The sequence below is a fragment of the Oenanthe melanoleuca genome, chromosome 1 (assembly GCF_029582105.1).
Source record: "Oenanthe melanoleuca isolate GR-GAL-2019-014 chromosome 1, OMel1.0, whole genome shotgun sequence".
Taxonomy (NCBI): Eukaryota; Metazoa; Chordata; class Aves; order Passeriformes; family Muscicapidae; genus Oenanthe; species Oenanthe melanoleuca.
The window spans coordinates 85,101,334-85,121,941 of record NC_079333.1 but is presented as its reverse complement, the minus strand read 5'-3'; the positions used below and the strand labels follow the sequence as shown (position 1 = coordinate 85,121,941).

At 39.9% G+C, this 20,608-nt stretch overlaps 1 protein-coding gene across 1 annotated transcript in view; it reads left to right on the top strand.

Moving 5' to 3' along the window:
* Positions 1-20,608, top strand: part of ST6GAL2 (ST6 beta-galactoside alpha-2,6-sialyltransferase 2) — a 170,001-nt gene that overhangs the window by 60,429 nt on the left and 88,964 nt on the right. The window contains exon 2 of the mRNA XM_056498436.1: positions 294-359. The gene's annotated coding sequence lies outside the window, so the exon portion shown is untranslated. The remainder of the gene's footprint in view (positions 1-293; positions 360-20,608) is intronic.

The window sequence follows — 20,608 nt, the reverse complement described above, 5'->3', positions numbered from 1 at the left end:
CCAAGCACATTGTTGTTTACTAACATTATTCATCATGCCTCTGCTTTCAAGCATGTCACTCAATCAAAATCCTCCTGAATATTTTTTCTATATCACAATTCATGAATAACAGTATTTTCCCCTTTTGAAACACCTGAAAACAAAGAAAATAATTTTTCCAGTATGTGAAAATAGCTGCATAAACCCACCATTTTGTATTCCATTAAACTTATAGGCAGACAAGCAGTACTCTTTATATTTTTTTCATGGTTTTACATAGTGGTTAAACTCAATTTTTTGTCATTTTCTCCCAGGTCAGGTTCCAGTTGCCTTTCAAATGGTACAGGGCATCTTGACTTCCCAGGACGCAGAGGAGCAGGGTAAGTGTGTGGCTGTGTAACCCTGCTGTTCTCTTACTAAGACCCCAGTGTAGGGATAAGAAACACAGTGGGATGTTTCAGTGTGAAAAACCTGCTGGTGGAAGTGTTCTGCCAGACTACAGCAGCACACTCAGGCTGAATCTGTTAGAGGGTGAACTTGGTTTTGTTGTCTCCTCCAGACTTAAAAAATATCACTGGAATGAATGGAGTCTCCCAGGATCCTGGCAGCACAACCAAGGACTGGGTGCTGTTTTATCAGGATTTATGTGGGTCAGTTTTATCAGGATTTTCAAACCTTCCTGTATTTTCCACGAAGTCCCCTAAATATGGACATTGTTCTTGCCAGTCTTGTTGGCTTTGGCAATGTTTGGTTGTTATGCCTGTCGAAGCATTCCAGAAAGGAACACTAAAACAAGCAAAATACATTTCCTGGTATTAAACCAGAGCTTTTTTTGTATCTCTTTAGCTTTTACACTGTGATAATCTTTGATCAAATCTTTTCTTTTTCTTTTGCAAGAGTAAAAATCAGCTATTTCATTGTCAGAAAGTTTATTATAAGATAGGAAAAGGCAGGGCTAATGAATTGCTTAGAACAAATAAAATACCACTGAAATCATTAGCAACAGAAATACTATGTGATTTGAAGCATTTGTGCAAAATTGCTATTAGATTCTCTTTACTGCAGGCCAAGTAAGAAAATGTCAGACAGAAATTTCAAATTTCTGTTGTAATTATGTGCATTTTCTTCCACCTGAAGGTTCATCCTTGTGTGAATATTTGCACTTACTGTCCTTCAGAATGGCTAACATAGTGTTTCTAGTTTTGCAGCTTTACATAAAAGTACAATTAGGATTTGATGCCATATTTGCCAAAATCCAATAGTACTTTCCCATAAATATATGAAATCAAACACTTCCTGAGCTGGATCTCTAGTATATGTGTGCCATCATGCTATTTATATTACTGTGCTCTTGATAATGAATACATAAGCATATGTTTTGTTTCAGATAAGAATCAAGTTGATAAATATTTATCTGACCTTCCTTCATGCTTAGGCTGAGAATCCAGTAAAGAAAAGCAAAGCAAAGTTGAATTTTGTGCATAGGGTGCCACTCTTTGCCTATTCAGTCCCTCCCTGTTCAGGGCAAGGACTGGAGATGAAGTTTTGATAATGCTTTGGAGCACTGGTCTCTGGCTGATATGACTATAACAAAAATAGAGACATAGATATCAATTCTGACAAATATAGACATGTAGCCAGTGACCTCATCTACTGGCCACAACAGCAGCAATGTCTGGCCACAGACTACAAAGATGGTAAGAATAAAATGAAGAAAGCACATGAGAAATCAAGTGGAAAATTCTGGAGATCATAGAGTGGGGGAAGAGTGAGAAAACCAATAAATGTTTCAAGCACACCAGGAGCAAGAGGTCAGTAAGAGATATAGAAATGTTCTTTGAGAAGGAACAAGTAATTTATTGACACAAAAAATATTTTCTAGGCAGCACACTATCTCCAAAAATTGGTCCTTTTATCTGTGAAGTAGGATGGGGAGAAGCCAACTATATTCTTGCAAGGATGAAAAAGGAAGGAAAGTAAAAATTCAAGCTCTACAAAAGAAGGGATTAAATATAAACCTGTTCCAAGAAAATCTAGTGTACAATAAAATATTAAATACTGTAGGAAATTAGTCACATCAGTTGAATGTGAATTTTTTTTTTGTATGTAAACCATGTATTTGGAGTCTGAAACCAAGAGCATGAAAAGAAGAAGTACCACCTTTTAACTTCATCATCCAGTGTGTTCAGTGTTCTATGACTGTGAGCAAACTCCTCCTTGCTGGCATGCTATGATTTGGGCCAAAGAAGATCCTGTAGCCTCTATTCTACATAGTCAACAGCCTGCTTTTTATGAAATCTGATGTTGCTGTTCAAATTAAGAATGCTGAGTGATTGACAGATGCTGAATGTTTTTCTTCCACATTTTATGTCATCTTTAATGCCATCAGGTCTGTGTGTATGTGCACATTGGTTTCTTATGTGGGTACTTATGTGCCTTGGCATTACCATAAGGAACTGGAAAAGTTCTGTAGATGATGAGTAAACTGATACTCTAAGCCATCAGTGAATATGTGGGATCCCTCTTCTGCCTGATTTTGATCACAGATTTGGATACAGGGTTCCTATCTCCCACATGAGTGTCCCAGATTGTTAGTTCTGCTGTTGTAGAAATCTTTTTCGTTCCCCACTGATGAATGTTGCATTCAATATTTATTATATCTGAATAAAAGAGAAAAGGGTCTCCAAACTTCACACTGTCAGCATGCACCAATAATGTGCCAAAGGGTCCAGATTCATTCCAGTGTGTTTTGGTGTGTGTTCTTATGTTAAATATGCTCAGAGCCATAAACAAACATACAATGGATCACTATTTCTAGCAGAGATGTGAAAGACTGGAGCATCCCAGGGGAGCAGCTCATTCCTGCATCTCTCAGCTCCCACAGCCATGTTGTCACACAAGATCAATCTGAAATCCCTCTTGTTTTGCATGGGACCCCTGCTGGAGACCTGAAAGACTTTCTCTAGTAGCAGTTTAGCAAGGAAGCTGCACTTTCCAGCCTCTGAACTCAACAGGAACAACAGTCCCCAGCACTTTGTTATTCACAGCCATATGTAACCAAGGGTTTCTTTGCAATGTGTGCCTACACCCCACAGTTTTTGGCATTTCTGGGACATTTTCACAGAAAGGTAGGCATCTGATGTTACACCTGCTTCCTCTGCACCTGTCTGTGCATTCTTTGATATCTATAACTGTGAAAATGAAGGATTTCTCTCCTCTCCTGACAGTGCAACAAACCCTGGTGCAGCAGTTACTCCTCTGTGTGTCATGAGAGGTGCTCACTCATGCTCAGTGATAAGTTACTCGTGGTACTTGGTGCAATTGACTTGGCACACAAAGAAGAAAGAGGGGCTGAAAGCACTCTGAGGGAAAGGCAGCTTTGTCAGATCAAGGCAAGGAGGGTGCTAAAAATGTTGGAATGGGCAGAACACACACACAGATGGGAAAATGCAGGTACCTCTAGACCAAGGAAAGGTTTATGTTATAAAACTGACACATCAAATCCTCTCCTAGCATAGTGTGCCTTGATAATGAAAAGGAAATACACAGTTAATTGTGAATCACAGCAGTCATGTCCCACTTTTCTTCAACTATTAAAGATGGACGAGTTAATTACCACCTAGTTATCTAGCAGAAAGATTCACAATATAAAATACTCCTGTGGAAAATAAAGTCAGCATGGTTTCACCTCCTGTTCTTAATGCAAGAGAATCAGAGAATTGTAAGCTAGACCATGTGATCAATAATTGCCAAAGTGGAATAAAAATACAGCCAGAAAACATGACTATCTGCTTCGAAAGTTTCCATGAAAACATCTCACACAAAACTGCAAGGAAAAAATATTCAGAGGTTTTCTGAGTGGGAGACAATTTTCCAAAAACACTGCAATTTTACAGTAATTTTGCTCACGGAATAACAGAAATTCGGCAAAAAATACGTTTTTCACAAATTTCTTTCCTTACTTCACCTCCATTGATTACATAAATATGGTATTTCAAGTGTAAAGTAGGCATGCAGCACCTTTACCTGGTGGCCAGATGCTCTCACAGGGGCCACCACAACCCAGGGCTCACTGAGAAATTGAAGGCAGGCACAGACTCAGCATCCCTGAGCAGCTTTGGGTTCAGGCCTGATGTTGATACCTACATCACACTGCTGCCCTTGCTGGTTCCCAGCCTTCAGCACTATGTCCCAAATAGCTGGGTGATATATTAATGTTTTCACTCCCATGATTGCTGTGATGAGGGAGCTTAAGGTTGGTGCAGATTGGAGCAAACACCCCAGACCCACCTAGGAGAGGAATTAATTTACTAGCTCATCTCCTTTGCTGGGATAAATGTTTGAATCTCCACTGATGCCAGGGAGATTCAGCACCAGCTGAACAGCCACTGGGAGCACACCAGTGTGCTCTAACCAGCAGCTGCACAGAGACACAGAAAAGAGCCCCCCACTGCCTGGGCAGAGGACTTTGAGCTGAGCTCATCTCAGTGGGAAGTCTTCCTTTGCATATATTCTGGTGCACATGAAAGAGCATAGCTACCTGTTGTTTTGTAGACTGAGCATGAGGAGAACTTTATATTGCATACAGAAGGTGTGAGCATCATTCCCTTTGAAGTTGAAGCCAGAACTCTAGACTGCAGGAGCAGAAGTATCAGGAGCATCATTAGTAACTTTCCTGTTTCTTCAGCACACAGTTGAAAGGCTGCTGTCATGGCAATTTTAAAACATCTCCTTTGAAATTATTTTAGATACCTTTTTTGCACTTAACATCACAGTTTTTCATCTGCCTTTTCTTTTTTTTCAGCTCAAACTATGTAGCATTCCCTTTATTTAAGTTCCTTATTTTTATTTCCTAATATTTAATTTTGTAACACTGATCTGGGCTTGGTTTTACAAAGTAAAATCCAGATGAGTGAGAACAGTGAGAGTGAGATGACTGGATAGATGGCAGACAGACAGATAGATACTGAGATTTTCTATCCTTACAGCTTAGCAGCTTGGTTAACTTGTCTTATTTATTTCATATTGCTTGTACCTCCTGGTCAAGAGAGTAAACTTTTTTCCTATTTGCTTTGAAGGTGATATCACAGAGCAATCTGAACATCAGAAATAGAACTGTACCCTAGCAGGTACCAGATGAGTAAAATCTTAGGCCATTTTGCACAAAACAAAGTAAAAATGTTTATAGTTTTAAAACATCATGGAACTGATCAAGATGTAGAATTCTGAGTGCAGATAAACTTTCTAAACTTTTTTCCTAAACTTTAGGACTGGGGCCTATTTATGTGTTAGTAGGAAATGCAGGCAGTCAAGAGGCAATCTGACTCTGTTCATTACAAAGAAAAACTTCTGGTTTAAGGTATTCTCATGATAGGAGAAGACAGAGACATGCTTTTGAAACCATCATGTTGTCATCTCAAGCATAGGGGAGAGTGTGTGGGGAAAAGAAGATATTGCTGTAACCAGTGGTGCTTTTATCAAATACATGTTGTGCATTCCAAATGGCTTCAATTATCTCTATGTCAGCAGTAATAAAGTATTTCTTTAATTTAAGTAGCACTTAATATGAGAAGTTATTTGTATTTTTAAATCAGAACTGATTTCTGGAAAATGCTTCGTGGATAGGTAAATGCACAAAATTATGCATCTCCCTGTGAACCATTTTAATCCAAGGGTGGGTAGGAACAGAAACTTTAGGAAAGCCCTGCTCTTCCATCCTTGCCTCTCCATGGCTCTGGCTTTTTTCCTGGCTTCTCTGCAGTCTGAGAGCAGTGGGTGATGCTAAAGGAGACAGGAGAGAGGTCAAAACTTGTTCCACCTTGCTAAGGTTATGGCAGAGCCCATTTCAGCCAGGAAAAATCTGGGCTGACCTCCTGCTGCTCTCAGGTGCACCTGCACAGAGGAGGGAGCTGGGCTCAGCCTCTGTCATGCACACACACAAAGCTTCATGGAATGGAGATGGGCAGCACCTTGCTCTCACTAGAAATCCACCTTCCAACCTGTTTTTCAGTGGCCAGCAAAATCTTTCTTCTTCAAAGAAAGAAGTTCACCTTCCTGCAGAAACAGCTCCCATCACAAGAGAATATTTCATTATACCTCCACCCTGGGCATAACAAGAAAATAAAGAAATAATGGCAGAAAGACTAAAAACTACTAGGTCATGCAGCAAGGGCATCTGTTGACCACAGAAATTAGGACTGAATGGCAGACATTTGCCACTTCAGCAGAGCTCTGCCAAAAAATGAACCAAATAACAACAGTAGTAATAAATAACATAACAACAATAGTAATAAATGTCATGGCAGGGAATTCTTCTTCTTCCAGCTGTGCAGAGCCAGATCTAAGCTCCCCAAACCATGGCAATGACTCCACCAGTACAGCTGGCTTTGAGTCTGCTCTAGAAGGAGCAGGAGAGTAAAAAGAGCAGAGATTGCCTCTGATGATCAGGAAAGGGCAGATTGCAGAATTTCTGCCTAGAGGAACCTCTTCAGTGTGCATCTGGACAGGAAAACCAGCATGGCAAAATTAGGCACAGTGACATTAGGGGTCCATCATGAACTGACTGCTCTACCCCAGCCTCAGCCTAAGAAGCAGCTCCCCCACAGCTGTGTGTCCCCATGCAGGAGCCCCCCTATTCCTGGGCTCAGAATAGACTGTGAATGCAGGGGTCCCATGTGGTTTTTAATGAGAAACCAAAAAAGGGATTTTTTTTTTAAATTTACTACACTATTTTGTTTTTCTAAATTCACAGTCCTGTAGGTTTCATGTTAGAAGAAATGAGGAAAAAGCCTAAATGAGTAATGCAGCTTTTAATACAAGCATCTGGTCCTGCAGACATGCTGAGTGGGAGGAGGAGGATTTTTCCATTTTAAATAAAGCAATGATTATAAAAACATGACAGGAGTGTGTCTTCATATGGGAAAGCCTGTCACCTTTATTATTTCTGCTGGCAGCAGTGACTAGATGTACTTTCTGAAACATAAGTCTTTCACTCACAGACACAGCATTGAAGTATTTCTCTCATGAAATGCAAGTAGAAAGCCAGAGGTAGATGTAGATTGTATTGGGAGAGGCTGTTAAAATAATCACTCATTTCCACCTTTATTGCTTGTCACAGCAACACACCTTGGGCCAGGCCCTTCCTTTACAGAGGGAGGCTGTGATCTCCAGAGCAAAGAAGATTACTTCTTTTTATGGATAAGTGCTTAACTAAAGCCTTCAATAGGCTATGTTTTGTGCCTTTGAAAGTGATCCTTTTATTTAATGTTTTTTGCATCCAGAGTTCCTTGCTGATATTTTATTATTGAAGATGTGTGAGAAAACCTCTTCACTTTTTTCACTCCATTTCCCTTTCAATAAGAAAGGCTAAAAGTCCTCACTCTGGTCTACTGAAAAGAAGAAAACTTTTCAAGTAAAGATAAACAACACAGAAACCAACCAACCAACCAACCAAAAAAAAAAAAAAAAAAAAAAAAAAAAAAAAAAGAAAAAAAAAAAAAACAAACTTACAAAACCAGGAAAAAGAACATCAATTTGTCCCAGAAATGATAGCTGAGAAATTGCAGGGGTGGTGAAGGAGGCAGAAAAATTATAATTTTCCCAAAAGTAAAACAGCTGGGAAATGAGGAGAGGCATGCTATAGTCCCACAAGATATCCGGGTGCAGAGAGCACAGTAATGTTACTGTCAAATCTGGAAGTTGGTTGGCTCAATTTGACCAATTCATTTGTGATAACTTCCCCCAATAGCAAGAATTAGCTTCTGGTGGTTCAGATCATCAGGTATCAGTGTGAAAGGGGGTCAGAATGGTCCTCTGCAGATCAGAGAAGTTCTGGGTCAGTGTTCTGGGGCAGCTGCCTTAATTCCACCCACAGTTCTTGGGTGCCCATCTCTTCTATCAGGTTTGCTCCTGCCTGGATCTGCCTGCATTCCCACACCTGTGGAGCAGAGGAAGGAGAATGCCAGTTCTGGTGATTGGGGCTAGCAGGGAGAAGGATAGGACTTCCTGAGTCATAGTGGGGAAAAAAAAAAAAAAAAAAGGAAAGATATTTAAATGTAAAGATTCTGAGAAATCACTGAAATGAGTAATCAATTCACAGACAAACACCAAGCATGGAGATGGACAGCAAGGCACACAGAGCCTGTGCACTTCCAATGCAAAAAACTAATTCCCAACATTCAGAAAAGGGTCTAGCAGCCAGTTATAGCAGTAATTAAGTTTTGTGGTGCTCTGAAACCCATTTAGGGTATGAGGGCTGGTTTGTGCTGGTAACTGCCCTGCAGGTTTGATGGGAGACAGAGCATATCCCAGAATTGTGAAGATGCATGCAAGAGGTGAGCAGAAAAAAGCTCCTTTGGTGTGGTAGGAAGAAGGATTGAAAAGAAAGTTTAAAATCAAAATTTAAAGCAAAACAGATGCTGGAAGTCCTGAAGGGCGATTTCATTGAGGAAATGTGTTTTGAGAAGAATTTTGAAGGAATTAATTATTATCTTGCATCTTAGTGGGAGAAATCACTAAGTAAAACCACTTGGTGCAGGCTAAACTGCAAACTATCTTTGTTCATTCAGACCCATGTTTTGAGGAACAAAAGGGAATTTTGGTGGACATTCTTTGTTTTACTCTCTTTTTCTGCTGGTATCAGCACTTCACTCTCCAAAAGGAAAAAAAATCAACTGTCTCTTGGTGGATTCTAAAAGTCACTGATCACTTATAGAAACACAGGCTGTGAGGAGATGCAGTGAGAAAAGAACTCAGTTTTTACTTCTTTTAGGGTTATTTCAGCATCCATTAGGAATTACCTGGAATTACCAAAACTCACTCAGGTCACAGAGAAGACATCATAAAATCACATTTTCTGTGTGTCCTTGTACTTTTCTTTCAAGTTAGCCTGGTTTGGTCACATTATGATTGGATAAAATATAGTTATTTTAATGATAATAGATAATATGACTAATTCAGTAACACAATCTTCCTGTGCAGTGTTTTCTTTTGCCTTTGTAATTTGTTCTGTCACCATCACTTCCATTATCCCTACTGAGAATCATATGCCTTTCCAAGAATCTGTATAACAGCAAGAAGTCTGTGGATATTACCATGACACAGACAAAAGCAAATATGGAAAAATACTATAATGTAACAGTATGAGAAATTCTTCCTACAATTCCCTATTCTTGCAAGTCTCTGGAACTCAGAATCATAGAATTGACCACAGAGCCCAACCATTAACCCTTGCCAAGCCCAACACTAAACCATGTCCCTAAATGCTAAATCTACATCTTTTAAATACCACCAGGGGTGGTGACTCCACCACTCCCTGGGCAGCCTGTTCTAGTGCTTAACAACCCTTTCAGTGAAGAATGCTATCACAGTTTCCAGTCTAAGCCTTTCCTGGAACATCCATGGGCCATTTCCTCTTGTCTTGCCTCTTGTTACTTGGAAGAAGAGACTGATCCTCATCTGTCTATCACCTCCTTTGTAGACAGAGCTAAAGTCCCCCCTGAGCCTCCTTTTGTCCAAGCTAAACAACTCAATGTCTTTCTTGTAATGACAGGCTCAGAACTGATGCATTTTATAGGGGAAAAATATAAAAGCTATATGTTTATCAAGAACTTAATTTAACTGATAAGTAAAAGGTGTTGGTTTTTTTGTTCTTTTGTTGTTTTTTTTTAAAGCCATCTGCATGCAGGAGTGAACAAACTCCTGTAGAAAGTACTTTCCTTTGAACAAAGCACACAAAAATGGCGGCATCAGAAGGCTTTACCTCAAATCCAGGTACTGCCATGCAAGCTCAGTCCTCCTGGAATTAATAAGCAATTAGTGACAGTCTCGAGTGGAATTTGGATTTTCAGTGTATTCATGTCTCTGAGCATTCCTGCACTTTACCCACTGAAGATGTCCTTACACTTTCAGCCCAAATTGTGACCCCCAGCCTTCTGTTAACAGTTTTCTAATAACTTTTTTTTTTTTTTTCACCTGCAGAAACAGGTACTTCTTCATGCTGAACTGTCAAGGAATAAACTCAAAATTCACTTAAAATAGAGGGATGACTTGGAAAGGTTCTCTCCTAATGCAATATCTCCTTGTTAAATTCAAAAACAAACAGGATTTTAATGCACAGAAATTGCATGGCATTGTCTTCCCAGTGAACACTTTACTTCAAAATAAATCACAATATTTTGAAGTGATCAGCTTACTCTAAAATACCTCCTGGAAAAAAAAAAAAATCCTGGAATAAAAGTGTCACATTCAGGGATGCAGGAAGAGTAATTTGGAGTTAATTCTGATAGTGTTAATGTGGCTGAATCAGAAGCATCATTTTGGAAGGGCAAAATAATCTTGTCTCAGAAATTATATCTACAGGTTGCTTCTCTATACATATGAGGTAGTTTTGAGCTGAAACATCCTCAAATAAACTAGGAAGCTGGACAAATGTTATTCTGAATTCATTTGTCCCAATCTACTCCTCATGGGCTCCCACAGCAGAACAATCAGTGAGGCAACAAGGGCACCACACTCAGATCTGCTCAGTTAAGGGACCAGTTTTGGAAGACTGAAATTTAATGTAATAAAGATCTCAGAGGATTACAAGAGCTCACTACCTAGAAACAAAAAACCCCAAAATAATGGGGTCTTAAGGTTTGTTTAAATTGTCTTTAATGACTCTTCCTTTCAAACTGATAAGAAAACCTGAAGCAGCAGTTGCTAATTAGCATGGCAGTGTCTTAGTTGATTGTCTTTCCCTGGGACCACACTGCAAATAACCCTGTGACTTTTCTTGTGCCAGGAGAATGGGTTTACAAAGTGTAACTAGGGAACTGAACAGCTGATTGTGATGAAGAGCCCAACAGAGCCTGCTTGTTTTATAAATATCATGAGTGGGTTTCTAAAATTCTTCCTATTAGTGCTTTTCTTTGGGAAAGTAGTTCCACCAAAAGGAGACAAACACAGAAATAAGTCAGAAGTATCAATATTTGAGTAGTATATGGTTTTGGAACAGACCTCTTCTCTATGTGTTATTTAATAAATGAATCCATTTACTTTCCTCTTCAGAGAAAAAATGAAAAAAGGATTTCATCCCACTTAATCAATATTAGTCAATAATTGTCTTCCTTTGTGAAGCTAGAAGGCAGTTAACATTCACATACCTCCCACTATAATTTCATCTTCATACAGATAAAATGAATTATCTCTAATGATCAGCTTTCCTCCCCCATTTGAACACCATGGTCTACCTTTGGGAGACATGAGCTAATCCAAGCAACTAAATTGCTATCAGCAAAATAAAATTATGATCTCAACAGCTGAGGACAATGGCTAGGTGCTTGCAGGATGACCTGTCTGATACATGTCCTCTGAGATTAGAAGTTTCATGGAGTTTGCTTGGTCAGGTTTTACTTCTGGGAGGGACTGGGGGTGGTGGCACTTCCCCCATGTCCAGGGGAGCCAGTGCCAGCCAGCTCCAGGACACCACAGCTGGCCAAGGCTGACCCAGTCCCAGCAGTGCTGCTGCCTCTGGGCTAACAAATGCAAGAAGAGGGAAAGCTACAGTGCAACAGCAACTTCAGAGAGAGAGAGGAGTGAGAACAAGTGGGAGCAGCAGCCCTGCAGATGCCCAGGTGAGTGAGGAAGGAAGGGCAGGAGGTGCTCCAGGTGCTGGAGCAGGGATTGCCCTGCAGCCTGTGGTGCAGGTGGTGGTGAAGAGCTGTGCCCCTGCAGCCAGGAAAGTCCATGTGAACAGAGACCCATTTGCAGTGCATGAAGGAGCCCCAAAAGAGAAGTGTTTTCAGGTTTGCAGGTTTGCAGACAGGAGATGCCACCCCATGGGGGACTCACGCTGGAGCAGTTTGTTCCTGAAGGACTGCCCCATGTGGAAGGGACTCATGCTGGAAGAAGAGATGCAGCCCATGGGAAACACATTGGAGAAATTTGAGGAAGATTCTCTCCCATGGGAGGGAGAAGCAGCTAAAGAAATGTGGGAGTGAAGTTGAGCCCAGGAGGAAGGGAAGGGTGTAGAGGAAATACTTTAAGATTTGGTTTTACTTCTCATTATCCTATACTGATTTGATTGGTGGCAAGTTTAATTAATTTCCCCAAACTGAGACTGTTTTACCCATGATGGTAACTGGTGAGTGATCTCTCCCTGTTCTTGTCTCAATCCATGAGATTTTCATTGCATTTTCTCTCCCTTCTGCAGCTGGAGAGGGTAGTGATACAGCAGCTTTGGTGGACACCTGTTTTCCATGAGGGTCAACCTACCAACAAAGTTATTTGAGTGAGGAATTGCATTTCAACAAATGCCTTTTTTTTTTTTTTTCTGTAATATCAGCAGAGTTCTTCACAATTGTGAACCCTAATCCATTTACTTTGTGCAAAGTGCCAAGAAAAGCATGACAGAAGAGACTGGAAGATAGAATAATTCAGATTCTTTGGTTGTCACACCTGTACTGCAGACCAGAAAGAGATGTTTTGATATTTCATTGGTGTGGATAAAGACTGCCTAATCTCCTTTCACAGTGTGCAACTGTTTATGCACCTTTTGCTGGCATTTCAGTGGTACTCTTTTTACTCTGCAGTCCCAAATGTCCAGATCTGTGAAAAGCACATTATCTCGTTCTGAAGTGAAGTTTAGCTTTGAGAAAAAAGGCACTCTGGAATATAAACCAATAAATAGCTAGAAGAAACACAGGAAAATCCAACTATTGAATTTTCTTTTTGTATCCTATCAATGCATTTTTCTCTGGTAAGAGTATATTTCTGCTACTTATTTTACCAGTTTGTCTGCTCAGCTTTCAGGTAGCTATAAAAAAATTATGATTTCTTTTTCTTCTACAGAATGTTTTATTGATCTGATATTAAACATGACATAATAATTTAGAGCAGAGCTCAAGTTTACTCACATCCTCCTCACTGTCCTACTTTCCTGTCCCTTCCCTCTCCCATCAGAGACACAGCTTGTTAGGAGCCAGGGATTGATGTCACCCTCTGTTGGCATTTGCAGAGTAAAGTACTCAGGAATATGATGTTTTTTACAGTGCCTTTGTCTCATCCTCATGGATCCAATCCTTGTGGTTTGCTGCAATCCAGCTAAGCCTTTGTGCTAATCCCCCTTACAAGTATTAGCAGTATCCAATATAATGAGATCATTTCACTGACTGAGGTTTGGGGTCTTCACAGAAAAGCCAGTGATGAAGCACATGGGGAATCTCTGTACAGATGAGATCTTTCTTTGCCTCTGATCCCAGAGAAACACTGTGGGCCCCCTGATCATCCTTCTTCCCAATCATATCTATATCCAACAGGGCAAGCACAATTCTTACCATTACATTATAAGTTCTCTGCTATAATTAATTTTTTTGTTGCACTCCTGCCTGAGTGATTTCCTTTTTAACTAGATATTTCAAAAAGAGGAAGAAAAATGATTCTTGAATTGCAGCTACATTGCTGGCTTTATGAAGATACATGGTACAGCCAGGAAAACAATTTCTCCCAACTTGAACAGCCTTCTCTGAAAACACAGCTATCAAGCAGACACTGTTCAAAATAAAATGATAAATTTTAAGCAAGGAGAAAAAACCCCACCTCTTTTAAGTAATAGAAATTAATTATTCAATGCTCAACTACATCCTTTCATCCTACTCCTGTTTACTCCTAGGAAAGGAGAGGAAGCAATTTACAAAAAGGCTACTGAATTTCTTGTCAAGGGTAAAATAACTTTGATGTCATGTCCTGAGGGCTGTTCATGATGATATTGCACACTGCATGTCTGTCAGTGACACTGCAATTGTTGGGATTCCAGCAAGGCTTGGCATTCTCTAAATGCCCTGAAAAATCCTCCAAAACTGCTCTAATATTATGTCTGCTCAACCTGCAGAATGACTTTAGAAGCACTTCACATACTTTTAATTAATTAAGGGGCTTGGGAAGGGAACTTCCAGTGAAATTAATCAGGGAAATCAATAAACATTTGGCTGAGCTATAGACCCAGGACCAGACCAGTCTTGGCTATTTTGGTTCACAAAGTTTTCAGAGCCAGCAAAGTAGATCTCCTTCTCCAGAATGGAATACACTATTTGGAATACACTATACCTTAATCCAATAGATGCACAAATTCAAACCTTTTTCTTTTTTTAACACTGTCTCCTTCCTAGGGATCTGTATGTAGAGTTTCATTCTGTGGTTCTTGACTTGCTCTTCACCTTTTTCTGTGCTAGGTCAGATAGATAAATCATGTATTGGCCACTATTTTTTCTCTTTTGCCTGTAAAAGAAGTTTAGTTTATTCTTGCCCTCCAGGGACAAGACTCTTCCTGTTGCTTTCACTGTGATAAAATCAGTATTCTTAGAGTACTTTCTCCCCTTATAAAATTTTAGGTGTACAGGGTACTAGGGAAATAGGGTATTCCAATTTTCTGTTGTCCAGCTCCTTGGCTTCTAGGTGAAAAAGACAAAATCTGTGTTTAGACTAACCAGAGCAAGAGAGTTCATTTTCATCTATCAAGACAATGTTTTTTTATTTCTTATTTCTTCCTTCCTTTTACTATCTTTCACAGATGATAGGAGAGAATAAGAAGGAAATTTAATGTGTTGGGTTTGCCAGCTGAAGTAATTAATCACGACTCTATAAAGCCCAAAGGACTACTCCAGTTTGCACCAATAGTGAAGCCAGTTTGCTAGAACAGTTTTCTGATTCTTATCCTGTTTTTTCCAGCATTACTCTTACATCTTTGTTTTATAATAGTTTGCTATTTTCTTCTGGCAACATCCATTGCTCATTACACACTCTTGAATACAAGCAGAGGATTTTTTTTTGTAAAAAAAAAACCTACTAAGCAGATGCCAGAATTCAGAAACTCTGTAATTATTTTTCAAAATAAAAAGATATCACTAACTAGTGCATACAAAAACTATAGTTTCCAAATAAATTCAATTGTATGTTATAAAAAGGATGAGGAATTAACATGTTGAGACTTGATTCTAGCCAGTGCTCAGGGCTTTGCAAACAGCTGGTTTAAGTTGTGTAAAGTAAGACTAACGTAGTAGTAGCAATAAAAATTATTTTGTAGGTTTGTTAGTGACTGGCACTTATAATATTTTTTGTTTTAATTATTGGTTGTAATCCCAAACTTCAGACTTGTGCAGAAATTATTATTGATATGCAAATGCATTTTCTGTCAAGAGATAAGTGTAATATCCAAACATGGAATAACTCTCACCTGTAGACTTTGGGCAAGTTTTACCCTAAAATTAATATAGACTGACACCACTGATGGAGGCTTAATCCTGTACTGACCTCAGTGCAGGTATTTGTCTGGCTTTTTTTTTTTTTCCTGTCCCAACGGAACTTGTCTTAAACTGGAATGTGAAATGGACTTGAGTATTGCAAGAGAGAGAAAAGACCTGCTCAGTTAGTTTCATCCTATTTGAAAGCTGCAGATATTACATCTGTAAGAGACAACTCAATGAAGCATTTTCATCAGAGGACTTTTTCACCAGATGCTTATAGATAAGTAATTTGCATAAATTAGATCTATGTAGGTGGATGAATCCTATGCAGTGACACTAAGGGAAGTGACCTCTATCATTCTAATACTGTTACAAAAATAGACTATTATGGCAACATAGCTGAAACTGTGAGTGTTAAGGACTTGATTTCTTTTTGATCTTCTCAGACTTCCTCAGAAAACCTCCCTCTGGAGCAGCAAAGCAGAACAAGGACAAGCAGAGCTCTGCCTTGCTCCTCCATTCCCTACTTTTTCCTCTTTGCAGTTTTGGTATCTGTGATGGGAAAAGGATTCAGATGAGAAGATAGTCTAGCATCTCCTTCCTGGTCCTTTCCTACAAGGGCCAGGTACAAAGCTTTTACAGTGTCTGGACAGAGTCATCTCTCATTGCAATATTTCAGCACTGAATCAGAGTGGAGAGAATTTTACTCTGCTTGGAAGCATTGAAGGACATGCAGCTAATTTCTCACAGAGATAACAAAGAAATGGAAACCAAAGTTTTAGATTTGTAAAAATAACAAATTCTTCTAGGAAGGTAAAGCAGGTCAGGTCAGATCAGGTTGCTCCAAATCAGTGCTTAGAAGACTGAGTTAGTCAAGAAAATTGGTGATGATATAATAAAAATAGGTAACTTCAGAGCAACTTGGGTCTGAAAGCACTTAGCAGTACAAGTAACTTTGTACTGCTAAGTGTCAGAAGATAAGCAGCCATCTAATCCCCATGGCCCAGAATGAATAAAAGCATTGTTTTACTTAATTAATGTGCTGATGAATATTATCTGCCTCTTTGGAACTTTATCTAATGCTTTGCCAGTAAATTATCAAAATTTCTGCACAAACTGAAGACCCTGTCACAGTGTGCCCATTAGTGTAGCAGCACAGCATGGTGGCTACAGGGCAAAAACACTACAATGAAAGTGAGTGAAACCTTCACAATCAGTGTGCTCTCCAGAACTGTAATATTTCTTGGAGAAACCACACCCAGTGCTGAGTTTGGATCACAGCAGTGTGACCTTTCTTTTCAGCAGCAATAAACTCAGCTCCAGCCTGGCCTGAAGGGAAGGACAGCACTGCCTTGTGACCCCATGGCCACACCTCCTGCCTTGAAACAACATTAATAGAGGAGAAACACCCCCTTAAACTTTCACCTCCTTTTTGCCATCTCACCCCCTGCCACTGGCAAGAGACATAAGTAAATTCACACCTGAGATTCACACCTGAAGGTCACTAAGCAAATAACACACATGGCCACACATATCAAAAAAATCCTACAGAAATGGAAACACATGTTCATTAATAAGACTCTGAACATCAGCCAATTAAAATATAGCCAGCCCCATGATTTCTGAAATCCACCCCTGGAGCTGCTGCTGTTCACACAGCTCCCAAACCTGCACTGAAGGCATCACTCAGAGACACTCACTTGTCATTTAGGGATCTGAGATGTACTTCTTCAGGAGAAATCTGAGTAGTAAATCTGAGAGAAACTCAAATGAGAGTTTAGATGAATAATGTTATGATTGCTTTGACATTAACCTCTACAGTGGTGGTGTTAGTGCAGGGGGATGCCTCTTTGCCATTCTCCCAATATAAATGTGTGTTGTTCTAGGTGTTGTTTGATGGCTTCTCAGATTGATGAGCAGCTTTTTGTTTTTGTGATAAGCTCAGAAACACAAGCTGAGAGCAACAAAGCAGTGGATGGCAACAGCGATGTAATTATTATGAACATGAAAATTGGTAGTTATCACAGGCCTGGTATTGTCAGGCAATAAAGAGTAAAGACATGTCACAAGTGACTGATAGATATGGAGGAAAAGGGAGGATTGCTGACAAGGAAAATGTGGTTAAAACAAGACTGCCTGTCATAGCAGTATTTACATGCATAAAGGTGGAGCAAAATGTCCCCAAAAAAAGCAACATCCTATCACACTATTCATTTGATTTTGTCCTTGGATGCAAGTTACATTTTCATCTGAAAAAGAAAAATTTGCCTCCCATGAGAGCTGGGAAAATAATTTCTTTGTTTATGGGAAGCAATTTGAAAGATTTAGGAATAGATTCCAAACATAGCTGATGCAATTTCTTTTTCTGTTTTAGTTAACATAGTTTTATTGATCTGAATATATCATTAACAGAAGTAATTGAGGGGGCAAGGAAATAGAACTGTCTACTATAATTTAATTTTCTGTCAAAATCTATATACCTACTGTAGTCCTGGTTTCAAAATTTTGGTGTATTGCCACTGGCACACTACTCATTGAGAAGATTCTGCTTTATTGAGAGCACAGTGTTTGTGACTTGTCCTCTCACAGCTGTAGAGACAAAAATACATGGACTTGATTTAAACAGGATGGCTGGCTGCAGTTTCAGTAGTGATACCAGGACAGACTAAAGACAATACAAGAGCAAATTAAACCAAGAAGTGCTTTCTGTAGGCATGATCCTACAACTATTCACCTATGAGTAACTTTTAAAGGTAATTTGCCTTTATGAATGAGGATTTGGTACATCATTCAGTGAAAGCTGTGGGACTATATTCTCTGTTCCCTGTGCTGAAAAATGTGGCAAAATGGTCTCTTTTTTACAATTGGAATGAGTCAGACTGTTACTATATAAAATGACTGAGGCAGGACAATCACAAATTAAATATCACAAAACGTAGGAATCACTTAGCATAGAGTTAATGCAAGTTAATGCAAGTACCCATGTAACTCTGATGTTCTTATTGTGCATATTAAAGCATCAAATCCAGCTTCCCCAAAAGCTCTGGAGTGCATCACAGCTTCACCAGAAACCCTGGGTTTGTGTGCATATCTTAGCCCAGATCTCCAGTCCTGCAGCAGCCTCATGTGCTTACAGTATCAGAAAACAGAACTACACTGTGAAAATGAGAGAAGGAGGGGACAGGGCTAGCATCTGTATTTTTCAGCTGCATCTGCATTTGCAGCTTCAGAGTGGAAGCCATCCTGGCAGATCCAGGTGCCAGGTCATACAGCACTCAGAGTCAGCTTTGGGCTGGTCAGAAGCCCCTGGCAGAGAGACTTTGAGAGAGAGTCTGACAACCAAACCACTGTTTTGGCACAGGCCAGTTTGAAGTGGCTGATGTACTGTGGTCTGGAAGCCTTTGCTAGAGGAAATAGCTCGTTTTTTATTCCCTGGAGTTTTTGTCCACTATGGAGATCCAGGCGTTATTTCCTTCAACTTGCCAGTTGTTGTTACAACCAACATCTTGTTCTTGTTTTCTATGAAGCAGAGGGAATGTCTCATTTAGCCCAAGACCCTCAGGAAGGGTGGGATGGGAGGGATGGGGGGCTCTGAGAGTTCTGTGCAGTTTGCAATGCAGCTATGGCTGTAAAGAGCAGCTTTCCCATTTTCAGGACTTGATAGCCTCTGCTGTTCTCACAGGTTACTTCATGCTTACCTGTGTCTTTTCCTAAAAAAAGGTGGTGGTGGGGGAGTGGTCTGGGGGAAGTGGATGTCTTCTTAACCTTGCCAGTGAGTCAGAAGGCCTGCTGACCAAAGAGGGATTCCTCCTAGCTAAAGGATTTGGTTTTTCCCCAAATGAAAGGCCTTGTTTTGGTAGATCTTTTTGCTAAAGCAGGAAACTCTCCTGAGCTCCCAAAAGTATGAGAGGTTCTGAGTGCTACAGTTCATCACGGCAGTTCCTGAGTGCTCAAAGAACATTTCAGAAAAGCAAGCAAAGGGTCAAAACCTCTGCATCATCTTACAATGCTTAGATGCTTATGGATATATGCTTTAGTGGCTAGTTACTGCTTGCTTCTCTCGTTTTCCTGCTGCCATGTAAGATCTTTACTGGCTGCCTCTGAGTAGTATAGGAAGAGTAGCACATCTACAATGCAATAAAATGTAAATTGGCCTCGTGTGTGTCTATTGTGACAGACACAAGGCATGCTGAAGTGCCCTGACTCTGCTCTCGTGGCACTGAACCCTGTGTGACTGCTGCTTCAGCAGAATTACTGATGGGCTACAGCAGGGCACACAAAATCAGGTTCACTCCTCTGTCACATCTTCTTTCTTTTCCTTAACTCTCAGAGGCAGTTTCCCACTTTTACGATTTATTCCTTGCTGAAAGGCAAACGAGTGCACGGGTTCTCTCCTCAGCCCTTTAATATCACTTCAATCTCTATGGATGCAGGACAGATTTTCCCCTCCAATAAGGGAAGGGATTAAGGAACTCATATTTGGCAGAGTAATGGAAAGAGATTAGAGAATTCAAGTAATTGGTGTAGGGGTGACAGCTCAGTTCTTGTAGCACATGAAAAAGCACTTTGGAAGGAATTTGAGAGGTCAAAACATAAAATTACTTTCTACCATATTGCTAGTTTTTCCTGGCTGCTGCAAAAAAAGCACACCAGAGGACCATTTTCCCCTTCTACTTCAAAAATTATTGTTTCTCTCATTACAAAACCGCCACATAAAATTTTGTGGGATGCCATATCTGATTCTACTCTCTCTAGCATTTCTGAGAAGAGATCACTAACTGAAAGTGCAATTTCTTTTTGAAGTTGCACTGCCATGGAATGCCTTGAGCAGGGAAAAAGGCAGAGTCCAGGTGTTGAAAACTATTTTGGAATAGGAAATGTTCATTTCACCAGGCATTCAGAAACAAGTATTCTTCCCTTTTAGCACAATAGTGCTGCAAAGAAAAACTTTAAATTGATTTGACATTGTTATATTGTAGTAATCTTCCAAAATCCATGCTAAATTAAATGCTTTCAATGTATAACTTCTCATGGTCCCTTGTAGCTCAGTTTTCTATGGTTTTCCTACTGCAGTGTTTTCACCAAGTTTCTCTAGAGAGATTTCCTTCTATATTTCCCCAGCATAGCCTACAATTACTTCAAAGTGCAGTAAAGTCAAATAAGCATGGAAGTGTGTGCAAAGATCAAAGAAGGCCTTATTAACAGTTGTTTTTTATGCAGTTAAATCTTGCAAGAATACAATTCCAGAAAGCCAGTGTTATAAACAATGTGTCTCCACTGCAAGCCACTATTCCCAAAGCTGGGTGCTTGGTCTGTGTGAAGGTTGAGGGACTGGCCCTTGTGTGCTGGAGTTCAGAAGCAGTCACATGCAGGGGGCAGATGCAGGGCTAAATATGAGTCTTATTTTG